The sequence below is a fragment of the Lissotriton vulgaris genome, chromosome 1_1, assembly GCF_964263255.1.
Source record: "Lissotriton vulgaris chromosome 1_1, aLisVul1.2, whole genome shotgun sequence".
NCBI classification, from domain to species: Eukaryota; Metazoa; Chordata; class Amphibia; order Caudata; family Salamandridae; genus Lissotriton; species Lissotriton vulgaris.
This window is the reverse complement of record NC_141685.1, coordinates 419,062,822-419,080,582: the sequence shown is the minus strand read 5'-3', so window position 1 is coordinate 419,080,582 and position 17,761 is coordinate 419,062,822. Positions and strand designations below refer to the sequence as shown.

General features: G+C 47.7%; 1 protein-coding gene across 3 annotated transcripts in view; it reads left to right on the top strand.

The window, feature by feature from the left end:
• The window catches only part of FYB2 (FYN binding protein 2), a 494,151-nt gene that overhangs the window by 376,923 nt on the left and 99,467 nt on the right, over positions 1 to 17,761 (top strand). The gene's annotated exons all lie outside the window — the stretch shown is intronic.

The following is a 17,761-nucleotide window of genomic DNA, read 5'->3' as shown; positions in this document are numbered from 1 at the left end:
GCTACACCCACAACAAACCCAGGATGTTGGGAAATTCCCCTGCATGGACAAAGGGATCAAAGCCAAAAAGGGGTATAAGAGAAGGACCCCTGAACCAAGACTTTAGATCACTTCTGACAAGGAACCCTGAAACCAAGGACAAGAAGCCTGCTGATCCAAGGACTTGCCTACCCCTTCTGCCAGTGTGCTGTTTGCTGGGGGGAATCCTGCATGTGCTTCTTTATTTTTGCCAAGGAACCAGGAGAGAGGAACTGTGTGTGTACTCTCAGACTTTGCTAAGAAAATCTCCAAGGACTGGAAGAGTGCCAGTCTCCTGTTGAAGTCACAGGGCTAAAGGACTTCATCATTTGCTAAAAGTGCTTGTTGCTGGAACCTGAAAATCCAGCACCTCTGAAAGAAACCAGCAATCTCGACGCCGACGGAGGCCGCCGAATCCAGCCCGACATCGTGAGTAACGGCTCCAGTGTCCCGCTTCCTCGACGCCGGCCGCCGGGCCCGATCGACGCCAGTAACGACGCCAGTGAGTAGCGAGTTCGGCTCCAGCTCCAAGTGACCCTGTGTCGACGTCGCCGCTGATCGCATCGAAGCCGAGCCCTCTCGACGCCGTGAGCGCTGCTCACTCTTGCAACTACACCATCGACATCGACGACGACGCCGTATCCTGCTTCACCTCGTGAGCGCTGCTCCTGCCTGACATCTGTCGACGCCGCTGCAGGTCGCCCCGACTCCAAGGCCGGATCGACGCTGAAGACGCGACGCCGGACATCTCGACGCCGCTGATCATCGTGTGCTTCGCTTTTCCAAGGTACTGTGTTGTGGGGGTCCGTGTGACTCTGAGCTCGACGTAGCGCTCCTCGCGGTCGACGCTGAACCCTTTGGATTAATTTTGCCTCGACGTCGTGTGACTCCCGTGTGGGTTACATTGTTGCCAAGAACTGTGTTTTAAAGAAGAAGAGTTGCTTTTGATACTAAAGACTTTGTGCTAAGAAGAAATTACACTTGAACTATTATTTTTCCTTCCAAGAGTATTTATTAAGATTGTGGTATATTTTTGTCGTTATTTGGTCTTGTGCTAAGCCTTATATAAAAATCCTTATTTTTATAATACTACTGTGTCGTGTCCATTTGTAGTGTATTCACTTTATTACTGTATGTGGTCATAAATGCTTAACGCACTGCCTCTGAGATAAGCCTGTCTGCTTTGCCAAGCTACCAAGGGGGTGAGCAGGGGTTATCTAAGTGTGTGATCCCCTTGCCCTGACTAGAGGAGGTCAGTCCCTATTTGTCAGAAGTGTATACCTCTGCCAACTAGAGACTGCCAAGTCTAACAATGAGCATCGTCTGACATATTCCTCCACCATGTCCTCAAGTTCTGGGAACCAGACCTTTTCCCGCATCCGTGCTTTCATCTTGGTGATTCCTTGGTGTCCCCCGTGGGCAAGTTGGACTGCCGTTGCTTGAGGCTCTGAGGGATGACGAGCCGGGGTCCTCTCTGCAGATGCCATGTCCGGTGGCGCTTAGTTCATGACGGACTAGCCACATTTTTGTCAGGGTCTCCCGATCTTCCGGGGTCCACAAGTTGGCCTGGCGAAGATAGTTTGTCCATGAGCCTTCTTGCACTGCACATAGTGTCTTGGCATAGACGGCATCGGTAGCGGCAGCTTCCTTCACATCCTCTAGGGACATGCTCTTGGGGCAATATGTAAGAGCTACCCAGTGGGCAAACTCTTCTCCGTCCTCATCTTCTTTGTGCTTCTCTGACTGAATGGGGTGTCTTGAAAGAAAATCGGCTGGGTTCTTAGACCCCGGGCGATAGACCACCTCCATTTCATACGGTTGCAATTGGACCGCCCAGCGTTCGATGCATAGGGGTGGATGTGGTGCGGTCCCCTTGAAGAGGGGAACCAGAGTCTGATGGTCAGTGACCATGGTGAACGAATGCCCCCAGAGATACAGATGAAAATGGTTGCAGGCCCACTTGATGGCAAGCGCCTCGCGCTCAATCTGGGCATTCCTTGCTTCTGTAGGGGTGAGGGACTTGCTGGCAAACGCCAGAGCGGCCAATTGGCCTGGTTCACGCTCTTGAGCTAACACTGCACCGAGTCCTACTGGGCTCGCGTCCACCCGCACTTCCGTCCGCTTCGCGGGGTCGAAATATGCTAGCATGGCTTCTCCTAGGAGGGCATCCTTTATCCCTTGGAATGCTTCTTCCTCCTTTGGGCCCCAGTGCCAGGTTGCGTCTACCTTAGTGAGGGCTCGTAGTGGTTCACTTCGGGTGGCCAAGCCTGGAATGAACCGCCCACAGTAGGCGGCCTTTCCCAGGAAGCTCCGCACTTTCGACGGTGTCGTTGGTGCGGGGGTGTCTTTGATAGCTTGCGACTTCCTCGGATCCACCTGTATGCCCTCCTGATTGAAGACATAGCCAAAGAACTTGAGGGAGGGTTGAAAAACTGGCATTTGTCCTTGTGTAGAGGTGCTCCATGTGCGCTGAGGTGTTTCAGTGTGTCCCGGAGGTGTTTTGATGATTGGCGGCTGTCGCGGAGTGGATGAGTATATCGTCAGTCATGTTCCGTCAGACTTGGCTCCACAGAATCCAGTTGTAGCATATAATGGTCCACCTTCAAACGTAACAAACACTCTGATTGTAATACACAGAGTATTTGAGCCATTAGGTGAGGAAAAAAGGAAAAGGGAAGGGCCTGCAGGGAAGGGAAACCTGAAACGACAAAGGATACACTTATAAACAAAAGCAAACAACATCAGTCTACACTCATATGGTCTCGATAGAATGTCTATATACCTGCTTCAAAAGGGAAACACAAACTCCGCTGAATGCCTCCTCAACAACTCCCCTCGTGACTTTGTTTTGCCTAATGAAAACATAGAACATACTCATAATGCATTCTTAACCCTTTCCTCTTGAAAGATAAACATGTGCATTATCGAACAGACCCCTAGGCATACCATGAAAGGAGCATCAGGATTGTGTGAAATAATGGATTCTGGTAATTCATTCCAAAGAAAAAGAAAATAAAGATAATATCCCTTCTTTATGGCGAAAAATTCTACAACTGTAAGCACCACTATTATCCACAGATACGGTAATGTGTAGGAGGCAAAAACCACATCACTCCGCTCTGTTATGTGGTGGTGTACTGATACATATTATCCTGCCATGTGCCAGTTTTCAATAGAGTGAGAATGCACTGAAGCACTTTCCTAGTGCATGTGAAAGAACATTGTTTGTGGAACACGGTAGCGCGTAGAACTTTAACCACTGCACTCCGCTTCCTAACTGAGAATCCTCCGAATAGCAAATCCACACGGTAGCGCGTAGTTGAGACCACTACAGCGCTCCGCATTAACAGTAGCAGGGAAAACAAAGAAAATAATGAAGGATATCGGTGTCAGTTGCGCTCAATGAAAAGTTACAGTCACTTCGAATTTGGCACACCCACACAAACGTAAAACAAACGGCAGCGCGTAGCAGAATACTACTGCGCTCCGCTCGGGCAAGTAATTGAAAGTCTGTTGGAATCCAAAGGCAGCGCGGCGGAAAGCAGCGCGCTCCGTAATAGGTCAAGGGGAAAACGAGGTCCTACCTCAGACGAGAATCAGGCGGTAACCTCCCTTCGCTTAGATCATGGCCAGGAACGATGTGCAGGAAAGCCTTTCCCCACGCCAGAAAACGCCGGAACAATGGAATTACACACAACAGGAAGCGTGTCCTCAAGGCTGAAATAGCTCCCCTCTCCCAGAGGATCATGGGAGATGTAGTTTATCATGTAATGCAGGCGCAATATCGTGGATCCTGACAGTATGTTTTCCCTCCTAGCGCCTCCTAGGACCAGGCCGAGCAGGGAACCTACGATGGAAAGAGCGAATGGCCGCAGGGGCATGTACGTTCTGCACAGGTTCCCAAGAGTCATCCTCCGCCGAGCACCCCTTCCAGGATACCAAATACCACAGTATACCTCTCTGCACCTTGGAGTCTTTGATGCTCTTCACCTCGTACTCAAAACCCCCATCACGGAACACCGGAGGAGGCGCACGCCGTCTGGCGGAGAAAGTAGGCTGCAATGAAACACCGGGTGTATTCTGAGAGTACCAGGCAATTTCAATTTAAAAGCCACAGGATTGACTTTCTTCAAAATGACATAAGGCCCAATATATCGAGGATGAAAGATGCTACGCAACTTGAATCTGATGTTATGGGTGGAAAACTCTGTCCCCCACGTGATAAATGGGGCCTTCTGCCCGGTGCCGATCCTCCCACCTTTTGTACTCTTTCTTTGCCTTTAGCAGATATACTCTAACCTTCCTTTGTATCGAAAGTATCGTCTGCATTTGCCCCATAACGGTAGGCTGATTAGCCACCTCCTCTGGAATACGAACAGGATGTATTCGGGCATCGAAGCCATAGGTAGCAAAAATAAGGAGAAACACCCACTGAACTGTGCCAAGCATTGTTATATGCTACCTCCGCCATTCACAACAGAGAGACCCATGAGTCCTGGGCATCAGTAGCGTGCACCAAAGGTATTTCTTCAGGGTTTGGTTCAGCCTTTCTGTTTGCCCATCAGTCTGTGGGTGGAAACTTGTGGAAAGCGAGTATTGGATATGTAATGCCTGACACTATACTTTCCAGAACCTGGCAATGATCTGTGGGCCCCTATCAGACACGATGACTTCTGGCACGCCATGTAAACGGATAACGTTGGTCAACCGCAATTGTGCAGTTTGTCCAGCGGTGGGAAAATTCACACATGGAATGAAATGACCCAATTTGGTGAGACTATCGATGACTACTAATATGGCTGTCTTACCCTGATCAGATGGTAGTCCAGTAACAAAGTCTAAACTGATATTTTGCCACGGCCTTTTAGGAGCGGGCATTGGTAGCAACATGTCTTTCTTCCTACCAGTCTCAGTTTTTGCTCGTGCACATTCTTCACACTGCCCTACCCACTTGGATACATCGTTTTTTTCCGTGTTCCACCAGAAATGACGTTGCAATAGCTGATAAGTCTTGCTCACCCCTTGATGACCTGCCAAAGGAGAATCATGGCACCACTCAAAAGCCCTCTTTTGCAATCCTGTGGTGGGTAAATACAATTTGTTATCTTGGGAAGGCAGTCCTTGTTTTAAAATACGACCACTTCCCTTAGTTACCCCAGTCACCCATGCATCCTGGTCTTTTGACTGGCGGACTTTATCCAAAAAGTTGTCTGCCTGAATCACGCAAACCACTCTTACAGGGTTCACGATTGCCTCCAAGGCTGATTCGCTACTCGCTTTGTCTGCATGATCCTGTCTGGATAATGAGTCGGCTTTCCGATTGTCCACCCCAGGCCTAAAGGTGATCAAAAAATCATTCTCTGAAAAAAAAGCATCCACCTCATTTTCCTCTGGGTGAGGTGTCGGGCAGTCTTCATGAACTGAAGGTTTCTATGGCCAGAAAATACTGTGACCGGGAAAGCAGCCCCCCACAGATACTGTCTCCACTCCTGAAAAGCCCTTTTTATCGCTAACAACTCTTTTTCTGCAATAGTGTAGTTCTTTTCAGCCATGCTCAGTTTCTTGGACAGATAGGGTACCGGATGAAGTTGACCGGTATTCTGGTTTCTCTGAGACTGGATATCCCCAATTGCTTTATCAGAAGCATCCGCTTCAACTATGTAAGGAGATTCGGGTCTTGGATGAGCAAGTATTGGAGCTGTTGTGAAAGCGCTTTTCAGAACGTCAAAAGCTCCTGCGGCCTCACTAGACCAATGAAAAGTCACTCCTTTCCTAAGCAAATGTGACAGAGGCACAGCCACATGGGAGAACTGAAGAATGAATCTTCAGTAGTAGTTCGCGAAGCCCAGAAAGCTTTGGACTTCCTTCACACATGTAGGAGTAGGCCATGTTTGCACCGCCTTCACCTTTCTTTCTGACATTTGTAAACCTTCAGGACAAAGCATAACCCCCAGAAATTCCACTTCAGTCACACTGAATTCGCATTTGCTTAATTTCTGTAACACACTCAGGACGTGATGCCTGTGTATCTCTGTTTCCTCCGAGTATATCAGGATATCGTCTATGTATACCACTACACAGAGGTCCACAAACTCCTTCAAGACGTCATTCAGGAAATACTGGAAGGCCGCCGGAGCGTTACACAGGCCGAACAGCATTACAGTATATTCATACAACCTGTAACGAGTCTTGAAGGCGGTCTTCCATTCATCCCTCTCGCGAACTCGTACCAAATGGTACGCCCCTCTGAGATCCAGTCTGGTGTATACTTTGGCATCCCTTACTTGGTCTAAAAGCACTGATATAAGGGGCAATGGGTACCTATTGCGTATTGTGTTTTTATTCAACATGCGGTAGTCCACACACGCTCTCAGATCACTGTTAGCCTTCTTTATTTATTTATTTATTTATTTATTTATTGTATTTATAGAGCACTACAGCTACCCAAAAAGGGTTTCCCGGCGCTAGCAAGACAGTGAGCTAGATAGCTAGAACATTATTATCCTGTGAGATCAGAGAGAGTTATTGATCAAACAGCCAGGTCTTGATGGCTCTGCGAAAACAGACATAACTGGATTCCTTTCGGATAGTCACCGGCAAAGAATGCAAATGAGATGAAAAACAAAGGAGATGCAGCAGGAGATCTGGATGGCCTGATGAATCCTATATCCACACAGTGGTCCAAGTATTCTTTTAAATGTTTAGTCTCCGGAACAGACAGGGCATACACACGACATGATGGAATGGTGGCACCCTCCACTAGACCAATGTGACAGTCCTACATCCTGTGTGGTTGTAGCTGTTCTGCCTTACTTTCAATAAATACGTCTTTGTAAGACAGATATTCAGGAGGTAACGTAGCCCTTTTCTCGACAGCAGTTGCCATAACCAATGGAAACAACAACGCGGCTGTCCTTGTGGTTTTGTGTGCTTCCATGTGCTCCTTACATTCGTCAGACAAGAACTGAACCATCTTGGCCTTCCAGTCTATCAAAGGGTTGTGGTGACTTAACCAAGGCATTCCCAGAATGACCTCATATTGTGGGGCCTCTATGATATTCAAAGACAGCTCTTCTCTATATCTGCCCTCTTTCACTGCAACAGACAGCACCACAGCGTCAGTCTGTTCAGTGATGAGACCGGATTTCAATGGTTTCCCATCTACGGCTAACACTGCTTCAGGTGTGTCTCTAGTTACTCTTTCCAACAACAAAGTGGACACCAGCCCACTGTCTATAAAATTACCTGTAGCCCCTGAATCTATCATAACCTTGACCTGATGTACCTGTAACTGACTCTCAAACCTCATGGGAAGAATGATGTGTGTCTCAGTGTCCTGTAAGGTTAGAATGGTTAAAGATGGTATTTTCCAGGGTTGTATCTCACCCACCCCTTCTTGAGATGTCTCAGACGTAACAACCGGTGTATTTAAAACTGAAAAGGCTATCTTTTTACTCCGAGTCCACCCCCCTGAGATCTTTGGTTGGTGGGGCATTCACATAATGACCTTTCTTTGTACACGCATAGCCCTAGCGCCCTACGGCTTACTTTCTCCTCTTTGGATAAGGGAGCCCGAACAGCCCCTATTTCCATGGGTTCATTGCCTGTCTCTGAAGGGGGTAGGGCCCTACGAGGGTTTAAATCAGACCTAAAAGATCCCCTGCCCCATCTTCTCCTCTCACCTCCTCTTTCAGCTAATCTACCATCCAATCTCAGTGTCGGATTAATCATGTCTGCACAGGTGGCCGGTTGTGGGTCGATTTGTGCTATGATGTCTTTTAATCCTTCTCTTAACCCTTGGTAAAAGAGTGGCATTCTTTTTTCTTCTGGCCACGCGGTCTCTGCCACCAATCTATTGAAATTAGTCAGATAGGTCACCAAATCGCTTCTCCCTTGTCTAAGGTCCAGTAATTCTCTATCTGCACTAAATGTAGTGGCCCTTCTGTCGAACACCCTTTCAAACTCCGTTCGGAATGCCGACCAATCAGACAGCATAGCATCATTGTTTCTCACTAACGGTACTGCCCAATTGGCAGCATCTCCTATCAAGTAAGATATGGCGAAAGCAACACGTGAATGATTATTGGGGAACGAGGCTGGTTTGCAGGAAAAATGTAGCATGATTTGTGTTAGAAACACTTGTGTCTTTGATGGATCCCCGGAATATCTCTCTGGGCTAGCCAGAGGGATAGGTGGTGGAACTGTCACCAGAATCTGAGGTGAAGGAGGGGAAGCATCAAACAGATTCCTTGATAACTTATCCACCTTCTCCCTTAAAGCTGCTGTTTCTGCCCTAGAAGAGGGTAACTCCTGCTGAACCAAAACTAATGCCTGGAGAACATCCTCCATGGAAGCCATTATTATCAACAACTGGATCGGGTAAAGCAATATTCTTGGGCGTGTAATTCTGTCAGACTTGGCTCCACAGAATCCAGTTGTAGCATATAATGGTCCACCTCCAAAAGTCACAAACACTCTGATTGTAATACACAGAGTATTTGAGCCATTTGGTGAGGGGAAAAAAGGAAAAGGGAAAGGGAAGGGCCTGCAGGGAAGGGAAACCTGAAACGACAAAGGATACACTTATAAACAAAAGCATACAACATCAGTCTACACTCGTATGGTCTTGCTAGAATGTCTATATGCCTGCTTCAAAAGGGAAACACAAACTCTGCTGAATGCCTCTTCAACAACTACCCTCGTGACTTTGTTTTGCCTAATGAAAACATAGAACATACTCCTAATGCATTCTTAACCCTTTCCTCTTGAAAGATAAACATGTGCATTATCGAACAGACCCCTAGGCATACCATGAAAGGAGCATGAGGATTGTGTGAAATAATGGATTCTGGTAATTCATTCCAAAGAAAAAGAAAATAAAGATAATATCCCTTCTTTATGGCCAATAATCCTTCAACTGTAAGCACCACTATTATACACAGATACGGTAATGTGTAGGAGACAAAAACCACAACACTCCACTCTGTTATGTGGTGGTGTACTGATACATATAATCCTGCCATGTGCAGATCCACACGGTAGCGCGTAGTTGAGACCACTACAGCGCTCCGCGTTAACAGTAGCAGGGAAAACAAAGAAAATAATGAAGGATATCGGTGTCAGTTGCGCTCCATGAAAAGTTAGTCATTTCGAATTTGACACACCCACACAAACGTAAAACAAACGGCAGCGTGTAGCAGAATACTACCGCGCTCCGATCGGGCAAGTAATTGAAAGTCTGTTGGAATCCAACGGCAGCACGGCGGAAAGCAGCGCGCTCCGTAATAGATCAAGGGGAAAACGAGGTCCTACCTCGGACGAGAATCAGGCGGCAACCTCCCTTCGCTTAGATCATGGCCAGGAACGACGTGCAGGAAAGGCTTTCCCCACGCCAGGAAACGCCGGAACAACAATGGAATTACACGCAACAGGAAGCGTGTCCTCAAGGCTGAAATACCTCCCCTCTCCCAGAGGATCATGGGAGATGTAGTTTATCATGTAATGCAGGCGCAACATCATGGATCCTGACACGTTCAACACTCCTAGTAGTCCGGATAGCAGTTCCCGTATCGTGTTTTGGAACACTTCGGCCTCCGAGGATATCCCAAAGTTCAGCCGTTTGTACCTCCTGAGCCCTAGGTGAGTGCTGAAAGTGGTGATGAAATGGCTCTCTTCGTCTAGGGACAGTTGGTGATTCCCTGCATTAAGTCAACTTTTGAAAACCATTTGGATCCGTTGACATCCGCAATGATATCTTCCATTGTTGGCGTTATATGGCGTTCCCTCTTGATTGCTTTATTGGGCAGCCGCATGTCGATACATATTGGCTTAACACTCAATCAGTAGACATCCAATTTACCAGCAGCAATGAGTCCATTGATTTCTTGGACATCAGCATCAAGGAACAAGAAGGGTTGCTTTATACTACACTATACAGGAAATAGTCCGAGCGGAACACCTTACTAAGATACACAAGTCACCACACTCGGGCCTTACGCGACAACTTACCCTTCGGACAGTTCCTCCGTATTCGGAGGAACTGCACCTGGAAGGATGACTACTTTGCTGAATATGACGATCTCATCTCTCAACTAATGGATAGAGGCTACCCCAAGAGACTAGTCAAGAGAGCCCGCAAGAGGGCATGGTTCAGTGACAGAGAAACCCTACTTGTGCCTAGGAACCGCACACTACCCGAAGACAGGATGATCTGCGTTACCACATATTGTAGCAAGAGCAATGACATTCGCAAGATAATAAATAAGTATTGGTACAACATATCGGAGGTAATAGAAACACCAGACCCTCCTATGCACGCATTCAAAAGAGCTAAAAGCATCAGGGATTATGTTGTACGTTCGATGCTTGACACTCCACCGGCACCAAGCATACAGACCATGTGGAACCTGCCCACTGTAGTTGGGAACTATAGGTGCACTAACTGCAAGGCCTGCGCATTATGCATGGAAACAAAGACAATCACGCACAATAACCTGACCATCACTCTGAAAACACTAACAAACTGTAATAGTAATGGAGTCATTTATGCCATCTTCTGCCCCTGTGGATACATCTACATAGGCCAAACTAAACAAAAAATCAAAAACCGGATACTGCAACATTGTAGCAGGATAAGGTGTCAAACGATAGGGGCCCCCCTAGTAGATCATTTCATGGCAAAGACACACACACCTGAATCTCTCAAATGGGTTGTCATTGAGAAAATCATGCTGGGTGCCAGGGGTGGTGATTTGAACTCCATTATGAACCTAAGAGAGTGTAAATGGATGCAGTCCTTTGACTCCGTCCAAAACGGTCTAAATGAACTGGATGCCACTTTTTCCCAAATGGCTTTGATTAGTTGAGATGGATCAAATGCATGAGACCATACAGTAATACATAACCAACATTGCCTCCATGTCTGCATAGTGTTGTATTAGGTTACACCTCTACCACTGGTATAGATGTGTGTATATAAACATACTGAGAGTTATCTACCAACTTGTCTCTGCGTTTGAGAAGTATATTTGTTGTGTATTACATTTTGAGACAACAACCTAACATGCATTGACGTCTGGATGATGTATACAGCTGTCTGCATGAATACTATATTGCCCAAGGCGTGGTTTATGATCACCTCTGTTGTAACCAAATTGTTTTATAATTGCGTGAAATTATGTAACTTATCGGACCGCTTGCCTTGCATAGAGCAATTATCAGTCTGATGTATTCTTTCAGCTCTTAATTATGCACCGATGACCTCCCACCAAAACATAGCATAAATTGCGAGCATAACAATATATCTGCGGGAAATCATGGTCCATTTGCCCCAGTCCGACAAATCTCTTTAGTTTCTAATATTAGAACATCTAAGCATTTTGGTAACGTCTTTCCTAATACCTTCTACCCCTAATGCTCTGTTTGATGGTTTATACACGCTCCCTTAATCCCAGCCGCATCTGATTGGCTAAGGGACGGCGAGCCTCCAGGAAGTATCAAGCGGCTACACCTCGCGGCCGATCATTCACGGCTAAGGGACGGCGAGCCTCCAGGAAGTATCAAGCGGCTGCACCTCGCGGCCGATCATTCACGGCTTGTCAGCGAGGATGCAGTTACACGCCTCGGAACAGCATTAAACGGTGAGATACTCGGCCCTCTAGATTTTGCAAGCAAGCGTTCGCGCTTGACTAGAGATCACTTAGTCAGGGTAGATCTACGCAATCCACGGCGAGATAAACGCGGGTTTCCCACGAATATTATTTTTTTTAAAAACCCCATATGTGACTAATGCCGTTTTTCCGGCAATTACCCATGTATATTTGACTCATACCTAATCCAACTCAATAAATTCATCAGTTAACATCTGGGGTCACCCCTTTTGGGGCCCCTATTGATCGACACCTTCCCAGTCATTAGATAATTGTTAAGTATAGAACTTTCTCCAATCACTGACCTATGTACAACAATAGCTATTTGCGAATCCAACAACTTAGCCTAGCAATGTACCCGCTTTAACACGAGGCCTTTTTCCATTTGTCCTCCAGAACCCTGAGGGTAGCGAGATTCTTTCCCGCACCAACGCCGGTTCTAGTTGGACTAATGAATAACCGGAACTATCAATAAACTGTTTGGAAAGCCTTATGTCCTAGTAAGTGCCCCTTTGGTATTCCTCGACAACACAAATGTTTGTATGGTGCCCATGGTACCCGATAGTAACACAAACCCCTTTTTCAACGAATGCAGGGATTATCTCTCGAAAAAGGAACCAACGACGGTCCAACCATAATGGCCACTGAACGGCCTCATACAAAGTAAGAATTTTTTAAATCCCACATCCAGTCCTTGTGCAACTTTGAGCATTTTTAAGACTTGATACATTCATTTCAAATTATTATTTATAGGCGCTCCTGTCTTTCCTTGTCCTGAAGAAGACCCCAGCATGAGGATTCAACCAACCCTTTAAAACAGGGGGTCGAAACGTAGACCAGAACATACCTATTCTCTATCCATAGGACTAATTAACGGAGTAAAACAGATCCTATGACAAAGAGTATATTGGAACTACTGATCTAAATGCAGACTGTAAAGGCCGTAATATATATCACTGTGATTGTTTCATGGTCACAACAACCTTTACCCAGTCCTCACTTCCTTCCCATCACACCCATCCCACCTAACTACTTCCTCTTTCCATCACTTTGAGCGCGTTGACATGTTATTATACAGATATTATTTATGTTTTCTGCATATGAAGTTTTGTATATATGCATCCGAATGAGACCTATGTCCTCAGGCATTGATGTGATTCAATGAAGTAATTGAGTTACTTATCTTTTCGTTTGATTAACTGGTAATTCATTAACCCTGGTACTTATTGATTAATATTAAGTACCTATCTGACGATGTGCTAAAATAATGAATAAAAATGTATGCACACTATGGATGAAATATTGATGATTCATACTTAATTAGACTCATGTGATACATTGGATGTTGCAGCTAATCAATAGACTGACCACTGTTTATGTATCTGCATGTCGATACATAGGCGGATGGCTCCTGGCTGCTTGGGTTGTTACGCGATGACCATTGGGGATACGCATGGTGTCGGTCCGGATACCTTTTCGATGACCCCGTGTTCTTCCAGGGCCTGCAGCTCTTTATCTACGAGCGGTCGCAGGTGGAATGGAATCCTCCTATGCCGCAGGCGACAGGGGCAATTGATTTATCAATGTGTAGCTTGATGGGTTCACACTTGATGCACTGAGGCCTTTAAACAGCTCGGGGAATCGTCCGAGGAGCTCTTCTACCTGGTACGTCCGGATCCGTCTGGCGAAGGCAATTAGCTTTAGGTCTTCAGCAGTGTGGCTTCTCAGTAGGGTATCCGCCTCCCTGTCGATGACGTGGATTGTCGCCATTACCTCAAGGTCGTCTGCTTTGATGGGTACCGAGATTTTTCCTTTCAGCGGCAGGGGCGTGTCTGCTCCATACGCATATATTCGGGTTTTGGATGGCACCACGGGAGGACGAAGGTGTAGGCTTCGGTATTGTTGTAGGCCCATGACGTTTACTTTCGCTCTCGTGTCAATGACCGCTTTCACTACGGTCCCCGCGACCTGGACTATGCATGTAGGTTGTGGTCTGCGGCGTTGTTTGAGTTCCTTTGCAAAAGAGACTACATATACCTCCTCATCGTCATCCTCTGAAGAGTTTTCTACGGTTGGTAGGTGTTTCTCGGGTCTTCTCTGGGGGTGGTCGGGCGGCGCATGCAAAGTGATTTGGTATCCCGCAATTGATGCAGGTCTGCCCTTGAGTGGGACAGTCATTAGCAGCATGCGGCTCGTGGCCACAGTATCCGCATCTTGATCTGGGCGCGTCTCCTCTTGGTCCTCTGAATGTGTCTCCTCTAGGTTTGGTCCTCACCACATCAGCTCGCTCCGTCTTGATGGAGTCCGGTTCCCCCTGGTACCTGGTTAGGGCTTGGTCCATTACATTTGCTCAAGCCGCGGACAGGTCATGTGATCTGGCTAGTATTAGTATGACCCCCAGCGTGATACTTGGTTTTCGCAGTATGAGTCCTCATAAGGTCTTGTCGCAGCATCCTTGAATTAGTTGTCTCCTGATTTCTTTTGGCTGGTCTTCATCAGTGCACGTGCTGGCATGTTTCCGGAGACGTGCGTAGAATGTGTCCATCGATTCTCCCTCTCTCTGGCGGGCTTGTCCGAGCTTGAAGACCTCGAAATCTGGGTTTAGTTGCGTGTCAAAATGGCCATTTAGCGCTGTCACAGCCGCGTCGTAGTCATCTGCTGCTCCTGTGTTGGGCAGATGCTTGAAGAGTTTGAAGATCTCATCTCCTGCATAGTGAAGCAAAAAGGATCTCTTCACCACCTTGTCCGTCTCCCTGTTCGCGACAAAATAGTTGAGGCGTTCGATCCATGTTCTCCACCGGGGGGTAGGCTGTCGCGGGATCTTCTAGCTCACTGAAAGAAGGTAGGACTCCTGACGCTGCGTGCGGGAATGGGATGCGGGCTGGCACGGCGGTATTATTGTCATCTCCCATGGTGCCTGGTGGGGAGTGTTCCTGAACGTCCTGGCCTGTTCAAGGACAAAGATGACATTGTGTGCCCCACGTGGTGCTGCGTCGTAATCCCCTCCTGCTCTCAAGGCACTCGAGCGCGTGGTGTCCCCACACTCTCCTTACTTGACTTATCAGAAGTTTTCCTTGTACTGCTATGTATCCCCTTCCTTCTTTTGCTTTTGGGTTCGCCAGTGCTTGTTTGTGTACTCCACTTGGACTCGCCAGTGCTTGTTGAAAACACACCAGTTGGTGTTGCCAATGCTTGATGCGGGAAAATCAGGGAGCAGAGGGGCCTTCAGCAGCCGGAGCACCACTGTGCTGGTGAGGCATCAGACACGTGCAGGTGCCTGGTCTGGAGCGGAGCGCTGCTGTGGAGCGGGGCGTGGTGTCGACAGGCTGCTCAGCCTGGACCTGCTGGCATGTAGAATCGTTGACTGTCCAGGCCGTCGGGATGTTTTCTGCAGCACACGTGGACGCCGCTGATGTGGGGTGGCGCGCGTAATTACCGCGGACACGCGACCGCTCCGGCCACAAGGCGGTGCACAGCTGCGCTGTGTGCACAGTAGACGGTCACTCTCCGGGGCAGCTCGAGGTGTGAGGGAGGGTTGGGCCCCCTCCGCTCGTCGCCAGTGTTGCGATGTGTGCTCGGGACAGCACGTGGTCCCGGTAGGGGTGCGAGGCCTAGCGTGGGGGCAGGAGCGCTGAGCAGAGACACTAAGGCCCCACCACTACTCCACTCAGAAGTGACGTGCCACGAGCGGCCGTCATCCATTTATTAACTCCCCGCAGGCCATGCCTTGCCTGAGAATGTCATGGGTGCATGGAAGTGATGTTTCTTGTTAACCCTTGCTGCCGTGGCAGACGTCGGCTGCCAGACAGTCTATGGGGCCTGTCTATTCAGCAAAACGAAAAAAGGAGCATTGAAGAGGATTGACGAGTTGCTGTCAAGCTTCAGCAAGGCAATTTCATGCCATGTTCTTGCTATTTCAGGACTCTTGAAAAAGATCTCGTGAGCAGATCACCTTAAGTGAGCATGACTTTCAGCAAAGTGAAAGGCGACCAGAGGCAATGCTAAACATTTCCCTAGCTTAAAAGGTTCCAGTGATGATGTTGCCGGGTTTACTGCTGCAGGTCGGGGGTGCGGGGGGGAGGGGGGTGGGTTGAGGGCAGAGTCACATCAGTGGATCAGCCGACATGTGCCCTAGGGTTTAAATTGTACCTTTGCACACTGTGTGTCCACAGTCCTGCCTACCAATACAAAGCAGTGAGCTGTGCGGAGCCCTTTCAAACAGTTGGAAAAGTGTACTTTGTTTAAATAAATAAAACCAAAAGTAATTACCAACGTCCGTTTTTACCTGTGCAGGGAAGACTGCAGAGACACAGAACGGTGTTGGTGCCTTCAGAGAAAACCACGGACCCTGCCTCTGAGTCACAAGTGAAGAGCCTTCAGTCTGCCCAGCTGTTACACAGCTGATATAGGTGTGGTCTGAAGTGTGCATGTTGGACCGGCCGTCGCAGGATAGCCAGCCAATCTGACATGCGCATTTTAGGCACATCATTACTGCTGCCAAACAGCAGCAGGAATGGCCCTGCCAAGTCACGTGAGACAAAGTGCACTTCAAATTGTCATGTCCATTGACCATTTTATTACATTTACGTTTACTGTTGCGCTCGCAGCAGGCAGGTTCACGCTCCTTCGGCCTAAAAGAGGAACTGCCTCTGGTATTTTTGGACATTCCCTTACAGTGTAGAAGAAGGTTCCCATCCCATATTCACCCTCCATCGCAAGCAGTGTGGATCTAAACTGCATTGCATTTTGCTTAATAGTGTGGGACTGTAATACACTATGTGTAGGTAGCGGCAGTAGATCAGTCTCATAGCGACTGCTACCACTGTATGGGCCCTCTTTGCTTCCACCCAGTCTTCATCATCCTTGGGTTTCCAGATCCTGGCCTTACATGTCCCTCAGTGCTGCCATGGAGTCTGGGATGTTGTTCACTAATGTACAATTTATCTCTGAAATCCCCGAGTTCAGTTAGTGTAATGTATCCTTAACTGGGTAACGTTCCAGGAGGGCCTGTAACATTCCTGGATGGGTCTCTAGTGTGTTTCGCAGTTCTGTATAGTGATAACATTTTTTGTGTTAATTTCATATATCTCTTTGAGATATTGGAATGTGCATATTGTGCCTCCCGCCCCCAGATATCACCCAGTTTCAAAATGCTGATGCCCAGCCTGAAGCCCTTCTCATTGATACATGTGTTCTAGCCAATTACTTGTCTACACTCTGTTTCTTTAGTCGAAACGCTGTGCTAGTTAATCCAGTTTAGAACCTGATGCCAACTAACCCTGGGCAAAGCACTACGCTATGCTCACGTAGTTTGCGAAGTTTGCGCTACTTCGCACTACGCGAATTGCACGTAGCACAGTGCAAACACGTAGCGTAGTGCAGCCGTCATTTTTTGCTTGCTCACGGGCCTCAACGTCAAGTTGGCGACCGCGAACAAGCAAAATGACATCCCGGCGAGACTTTTTCCTCGTTCGCGATCAGAAACATCAAGTTGTAGATTGCGAGCGTGGAAAATAAACCTCCCGGCGAGATTCTCAACGCGGGCGGTCAGGTTTCTCATTGCAAGTGGTCGTTGATGCTTGCGACCGCTCGCGATGAGAAACTACCAGTACGCGTTGAGAAAGCTGCCGCTCGAGTAGAAATCTACTCGAGCGGCAGAAAACGACCGCTTGCACTGTGCCAGATGCAGTTTGCACTGATTGCACAGTGCCGACAAGCATCTGGCACTGCGCAATCAGTGCGAACAGCATTTTGCGCATTGCACTACGCAGCTCGCGTAGTGCAAAGTGCACTTCGAGTAGCTACGCGTATTGCTACTTTCACAAACTACGCCCAGGCTTAAATTGTCAACACAATAGTGACATTAGGGACTCCGGAGGAAGCACATTTTATTTATATAAGCCATACAGGAAGTTAAGTTTGCTGTATTTTTCAAGGGCCCGGAGTTGCATCTCTATTGCCAGATCTGTGCAATCAGCAAATAGCCAATAATTGATCAGTGCTACGTGGCTGGCCTGATATTGAAGTTTCATGTCGGCGATCTCTAGTCCTCTGTTGTACGGTCGCAGTACCATTTTGAGCAGGGCTCCTCTGCC